At 37.0% G+C, this 7531-nt stretch overlaps 1 long non-coding RNA gene across 1 annotated transcript in view; it reads right to left on the minus strand.

Moving 5' to 3' along the window:
- Window positions 1-6159: 6159 nt before the first annotated feature.
- Window positions 6160-7531, minus strand: part of LOC107737267 (uncharacterized) — a 10631-nt gene continuing 9259 nt past the window's right edge. Inside the window, exon 2 of the long non-coding RNA XR_001639781.1 lies at window positions 6160-6455. This is a non-coding gene — a long non-coding RNA (uncharacterized LOC107737267). The remainder of the gene's footprint in view (window positions 6456-7531) is intronic.

The following is a 7531-nucleotide window of genomic DNA, read 5'->3' on the forward strand; positions in this document are numbered from 1 at the left end:
CTGAAGTTGATCAAGTGTATAATATAATATAATATAATATAATATAATAAATATAATATAATATCCCATGACCCTACAGATAACAAGAAGTTAGAATAGAATAGAATAGAATAGATAAAAATATGTAATAAGCTCACAAAAATATGATTTAATTACACAATTAAAATTGAGGTAAAACTGAGCTTAACTGAGCTTACAGTGTCCTTGTTACATGTTACATGTACTACTTATACTATAGTAAATTACAGTAAATTATGCATAATTACAAGCAACCAACCAACCCTAAACCAAAACCTATAGTAAGTATATGTTGTTAATTACTATTAATGAGCAATAAAACTAATTACATTTTAACAAGACACCTTAAAATTAAATGTAATATAATATAATATAATACAATGCTTACAACCTTACAAAAAAGAAAGAAAGAGAGAGAGAGAAAGAAAGAAAGAAAGAAAGAAAGAAAGAGAGAGAGAGAGAGAGAGAGAGAGAGAGAGAAATTTAAAATGGAACCAAATTCATCTGCAGTATTCAATTAATTACACATTAATAACAAATTAATAATAATCTAGCGTAGCATTAGTTCTGGCAGGTCACGTTAGTCAAGCTCGCATCAGCTGACTCTCAGCAGATCCCCATCTACCTATAGGAATACGACACCTATCTAAGCATTCATATATAAGGTCCCTCAGTATTATCAGCAGTTTTCGCATTGCTCAATAGTTAATTAACCTCCTCCATCCCCAGCTCCTCCTCTGTCAGTCGGGATTCAGTCTTCTGATTTTTTTTTTAATCAGACTAATTCTAAAATGTGTACTTAACATTATTGAACTTTAACGATATCTGCAATGCATTTGTTGGTTCTGTTCTGTTTACCCTGGGGGGGTTATCGCTGCTCTCCCTGCTCTCATCCATGCTAGGCTGCATGGATGCGCAGGGAGTTCTTGCCCAGAACAGAACCATACCGCCAATCCAAACTGTATGCTAATTGTCAATCATCTTTGACGATAGTGGTCCTGACAGAAGTGTAATTTTAAAAAAAACACAGATGTTTTTAAGATGGAATCCTGGAATCCTTCTGTTTCCATTAAATGCTTTTTTTAGGACAGGATGAGAGGTGGATAGGTGGAGAGGTGTTTTTCTTTTCTTCATGGAAACTACCTTCTACATTTGTTTCTATTTCTTTCTCCGATCCCCGCTGAATGAACACGGGGCTTTTCCTCCTCGCCGGCGCTGATGGACGGGATTGGATCTGCGTGACAGGTGAGTCGGCCCAGCTGCTACCTGTGTCAGACAGCAGCTGTCCGTCTCTCGCTCACACACTCACTCACACTCACAAACAGTCAGTCACGCATCCAGTCACACTCATTCAAAAACATAAATGCATTCACTCCCACACAGCCATTCACCCCAAACAATCAGCTCTGCTCAGATGCTCAGCTAAAAGAGCAACATGCTCTGACACTACAGTTTTTTCTTTCATGAGACTCAACTGAAATGGATCTTATAGTTTGTATTTATTTTCTGTGCATTTTTTTTTTTATCAGAAATTAACCTGTTTATCAGTTTCTAGTTTAGTGAATGATTAAAAACAATCCAGACACAAAAGAATTCATTAAGTATGTATGTATCAAAAACTACTCTATATCAAGACTATTTCTGCAAAATGACGATTGAACTTACAGTATGACTTATTAAGCATTTAAGAGGGTTTTGTTTGGGTCGTCCTTGTATTCCCATCCAGCCATGACAGGATAACACACTCTTTGTCTCAGTATTATGACGGCAATGAATGTACTCTAATGGCCTCTGTCTGCTCCTCTTACACAGCTCCGCTCAGGTACACCTGCCACCAGTCGACCGCCTCTCCATCCGCTCCCATCCCCCTCTCTTTCCTCTGCAGTTGAATAAGGGAGATCAAACGGTGGGCACATTGTTAAAGCCCATGTCACTGAAACACCTGTGCTCTGCATAGTACAGTTAAGTCACCTGGACTAAAACTGTACATAATCATTTGTATTTCTGGAACAAAACTGTAAAAAGTGAAAATGTGCTGTTGTTATCGCAACCCTGGAAAAAGCTGCCATAAGAAATAATAGTCACAAAGTCACACGTGTTTTTGTATCATATTTAATACACCAGGCTTTTATGGCTCTTATACAGGTGCATCTCAATAAATTAGAATGTCGTGGAAAAGTTCATTTATTTCAGTAATTCAACTCAAATTGTGAAACTCGTGTATTAAATAAATTCAGTGCACACAGACTGTAGGATAATATGGAGCTCATATTTAGAGGCCCAAACTGAGCCAAAAAGTAAGATGAAATTCTGATAGCTTCTAATGTAAATCAGTGAGATATATAGTATAGCGGACTAACATTAAATAATTTAAATACCAGTGGTCATTCTATTTCTCCCAATAATATGGCTTAGATTATTTTTAAATGCTTAGTTTGATGATCAAAGCTCTGTAGTCTCCAAACATATAATGCAATGCAATACAATGATGATTGAGAGATGAACAAATAAACGTTCCTCAAAAGCCTGATGATCATATTTGATACTCACTTTATTTATTTTTTTTAAAAAGGATTTCCTGGATAATCAAATAAACCTAAGTTGCTTTAGTCCAGTAAGTGTTCGCCTTGAAATATTACAAACAATATAAAAGTGATTATTATGTGCAAAAATCAGTAAAGCTTTCACAGAAAAAAAGACATGTGAACCACGTCCTGATATTTTTAACATTTTACTAAAAGACCTTTTACTTTATACTAAAAAAGTATAAACTATCAATCAGACGACAGAAGGCACGTATTAGATTGTGTTCAACAGGTTTTTCAGCACATTTTGATCATGTTGATCATTTAGAGCAGTGGTTCCCAACCCTGGTCCTGGAGGCACCCCAACACTGCATGTTTTGCATGTCTCCTTAATCAAACCCACCTGATTCAGATTATCAGCTCATTAGTAGAGACTCCAAGACCTGAAATTGGTGTGTCAGAGAAAGGAGATATGCAAAATGTGCAGTGTTGGGGTGCCTCCAGGACCAGGGTTGGGAACCACTGATTTAGAGGCCTTAAAAAATTGTTTCAAATATTAAATAATTTTATATGGTTAATGAGCTATTTCTATTTGCACTGACCCTTAAAGTAAACATGAAGGATTGTATTAAATGCATCAAAACAGAATGCATCAGGAATTGTTACAAAAGTTACAAAAAAAAAGGTCTTGATCTCAGCCATAAAGAAAAGTCATTTTTTAGGTGGAGTGATTCAATGACACATTACAAAGACAAACATTTTGTAATTTCCACCCTCTGGAATAATTCAAATTGATTCAACAGTTTTTGTTGTCCAGTGCCGTTATATTTAATTCTGCACTTCTGATCAGCGAAGGCTGCATGGTAAATATAAGAAGTGCACTGGTTCAAGAGCTTCTCTGGATAGTGGGTTTGTGGTGACCCATGCATCGAGCACCTGGCCTCTGCATTGCTACCTGAACAGCAGTGCAATTAAGCATTTACCACCTTTGATAAAACACACACACATACACACACACGCACGTGCACACGCTTGAACCGTCCCTGAGCCCTTGCTGCCTCTTTAGTTATGGGATTTAGCAGATCGGCAGTTTGACACCAGATAAAATTCTTAAATTCCTTCTTTTTCTACGTTTGTGTATTGGTGGCATCTTTTAACGTGGGAATGAATACGCTAGACAGCTTTAGTACAGGCTGCCGTGTGACCTCATTATAGGTGTGGAGCCAGATTTTTTTTAAAAAAAGCTTCTTAGGACACTTGCTCTTTTCACATGTTGCATTGTCTGCAACATCAAAAGCTCAATTGAGCAAAGCACCGTTCATCTGCAGCTTATTGCTGCCGGCTCACTTTGATTAGCTCACTTTCAGCCCACAATGGACATATCTTGTTGGAGTGAGACAAAGCTGATGCTTCAAATCCTTCAAAGCAGTGATCTGATGTATGCATCTGCCTCAAAAAACAGTACAGATTGATTCATAGTTGAAAATGTGTTCCTAGTATTATTTTAGTCCTTTTTTTTTTTATTCATTAATGTGCATTAGAAATAGGCCTACTTTTTGGAACATTCTCAAATCATGATGGATTGCATGTTTGAGGTTTCATGAAGCTTTTGTGTGTCCTATTAGACATATTCTGAAATGTTCGTCATTTTCAGTTAGTCTGATAATTATATTTTTAATGAAAATAATATATAATGAATATGTATATGTATATTTAATTAGAAAATGGAAGCATTTCAGTTTTCCATATAGTGTCTCAGACTTTGCCAGTTTGATAGAATTAGAAATATCGAATTTAAATACCTAGTTATATTTCTAGTAAATGTCAAAAATTAATTGCCTCTTTTGTATTCTTCCTTACCGTTTTTGTCTGTTTTTTATTTTATTGTATTGTATTTCTTTGTTTTTGTTTTTTGCACCCCCTTCCCCATCAAAACCTCATTACCCCTCTTGGTTATTTAAAGTGTTTGCTTGACTGACTGACAAATATTAGTATTATTAATATATGCAAAACAGAATCTGTCCGTTTTGCAACAGGAGGCACATATACTGCCACCCGACCCAGAGCACTGATACACTTGGGGGACGGTCGCATCCAGTAAAGCTGAGTTCACAGGGTCCCTTATGCAGCGTTCACTGCTTCCTATACTCTCTTAAAAATAAAGGTTCTTTATTGGTATCTATGGTTTTATGAAGAACCTTTAACATCCATGGAAACTTTGCATTACACGAAAGGTTGTTTTCAGTTGAAAAAGGTTCTTTAGATCATTACAAAAAAAAGGTTCTTTTAAGAACTGTTCTCGGACAGGTTCTTTGGGAACCCAAAATGGTTCTTTCATGGCATCATGGCGAATGTTCACTTAAAGGGGTCATATGATGTTGCTAAACAGAACATTATTTTGTGTATTTGGTGTAATGAAATGTGTTTATGCGGTTTAACATTATTTTCCACATTATTGTTTCTCCTCTATGCCCCGCCTTTCTGAAACGCGTCGATTTTTACAAAGCTCGGTCTGAAAAGCAAGGTGTGCTCTGATTGGCCAGCTATCCAGTGCATTGTGATTGGCCGAATACCTCAATTGTGTGATGGAAATGTTACGCCCCTTACCATATTGTGATGCCTTGTCAGGCCAGAGCGACGAGACAAAAACATTAAAACCCATTATAAATGAGGCGAGGTATATAGTACCCTGCGAAGTCTACTTTTGCAGCACACTTATGGTCGATTACAGAGCTAGTCAAGTGTCTTGTGGTTCATTAATATCCGCTGACGACATTTTGTGCAATGTGAACATCAAAAGAAATGATCCTTATGTCATGTAAGTTTTGTCAGTTTTCAACTTTAAAGGTCTTGTTCTTAGGTGGAGCGTGTAAGAAGTCTTCCCATGACCATGACAATGAATTCCGAAAGCTGCTTGGATCAGTGTTCAATACCTCAAGTCCAAAGCTTAATTACTAGTAGGAAGTAAATGCTGAATCTAGATCAGCAGCTGCGTGCTCCTTCAACTTCATTTACATTGTTTACATCAAATATGCTATGTCGTTTCTTAAATGATTTTACATTAAGTGCATTTTAAATAAACAAAAGGAGTGTAATTTGTGGATTAAAACATGTTTATTTACGGTTGCACTAAAAACGAGTTCAGCCAATTATGTGAAAATAAATTAAATCCATATTCACATTTAAATCGACAAGCGACCGAAATCAACTCGAAACTAGCTTACAATGAGTTGACTTTTAGATGAACGAACCAATCTCTTGTAAACAGTGTAATTGTCACTGGATTTTATCTGAACATAAAAACGTTGACACTATCTGTGGAGACCTCATATGAGCTTTGTTTATTTTTATGTATGCCTATGCCTATTTATGATGCCTAATTAAGAATCCATAGCTCCTCAGGTCAAACTGTACTCAAAGTACAGACTTTAATAGGCCAATGAAGAGCCTAAATTGTTCAGAGAAAAGGCAGGCTGAGAGCGTCAGACTTGAGTCGGTGACTCCGGCTGGCTGTCCTGTTGGTGTGGGTGGCTGTTAGCGTCTCTAGGCATGGCAGCCTGTGTTTGCAGTTGTCCCTAACAGCGCCGACCGACTCCATCCCAAACACCTGTGTTTGCTTTTGCGCTCACTCCCCCAATCTTCTCGGTGCAGGTCACATGATCGGCAGATAGCCCCGGTACCATGGGAATACAAAAGCAGGGGCTTTTAGCACAGTTAATCATTAATGTCAGGCTTGCTTGTGCCCCTCTCTCTTGATGTTGCAGATGTGAATGTTATCTTGCTCATGCATCCAGGTTAGACTTGACTGAGGGTAGCTGCAGGTGAACGTGACTGATGGAAAGCGTTGAACCAGCAGTTGCCAAATGAAGGGGCGTGGCACGACGGTGAAGATGACTGCTGATTGGTTCAGATCTAAAAAGAGAAGCATATTCAACATGATTAGAGCGTAAAATATTTGTAAAGTATATATATCTATAATAATACAATTGAAGGGAGAATGTGTAAATATACTCACACATAGCATGATATTACAAGAATACACATTTTTGGTGACTAAAAATCTGTATTCCAGAAAACACATTGAAATATAATGTTAAAAATATTGCAGCAACCACTGGGTTTGACATGGTAACTGAGAAATTGGAAGCGATAATAGAAGTTAAAGTCATCTGTGCTAACATGGAACACATCCATCTTTAAGGAATTAAGTTGGCTAAACCACAATCCTGTACTGAAAAGATACTGAGATTGTACTTCTGCCCAAACTTGTTATTGGTTATTCCACAGACCCCAACTACCCCCATACAATTCCCTGATGCACATACACTCTTAACATTAAAGGTTCTAAACGGGGGTTTCACAGAAATGCCATAGGAAAATCATTTTGGGATACCCAAAGAACCTTTCAGTGCACGCTTCTTAAAAGAACCATCATTTTAATCATCAAAAGAACCTTTTTCACTTTAAAGTATCTTTTTGTGGAATGGAAAGTTTCCTTTGATGTTAAAGGTACTTCATGGAACCATAGATACCTTTATTTTTAAGAGTGTGGACATATTGTTGGGTTTAACATACATTCAAGACAGGTTTTCATAGGTAACGGAGTTGTAGTATGTCCAAAGTTAATCATTCCTATCAAAAATTTTAGGCAGAGGTTTAAAAAAACCAAGTAAAAGTACTCAGCATAGTTCTACCCTGGCTATATAAATGTAGGTCTGAGGATCAAATTTGTATGTGAGTTACCTGTGCATTGCCATTGTATATACTTTTTATAGTACAATTATTTGCTTTATTATTATTATTGAATTGAAATATGTGCAATCTAAGGAAAAGGCAAACCTTTAACTTAAATTATATGCAGAAACATCACTGAACCCCCAATGTTTAGACATCCTACCAGATTTACACCACAACCTGTGTGTTTGTTCACCCTGGACGCTAATGATAAGAGCTTGGAACATGAGTTCACCACAGAAATCACTAGTTAA

Source organism: Sinocyclocheilus rhinocerous, unplaced genomic scaffold (genome assembly GCF_001515625.1).
Source record: "Sinocyclocheilus rhinocerous isolate Xijiao unplaced genomic scaffold, SAMN03320098_v1.1 scaffold1636, whole genome shotgun sequence".
NCBI classification, from domain to species: domain Eukaryota; kingdom Metazoa; phylum Chordata; class Actinopteri; order Cypriniformes; family Cyprinidae; genus Sinocyclocheilus; species Sinocyclocheilus rhinocerous.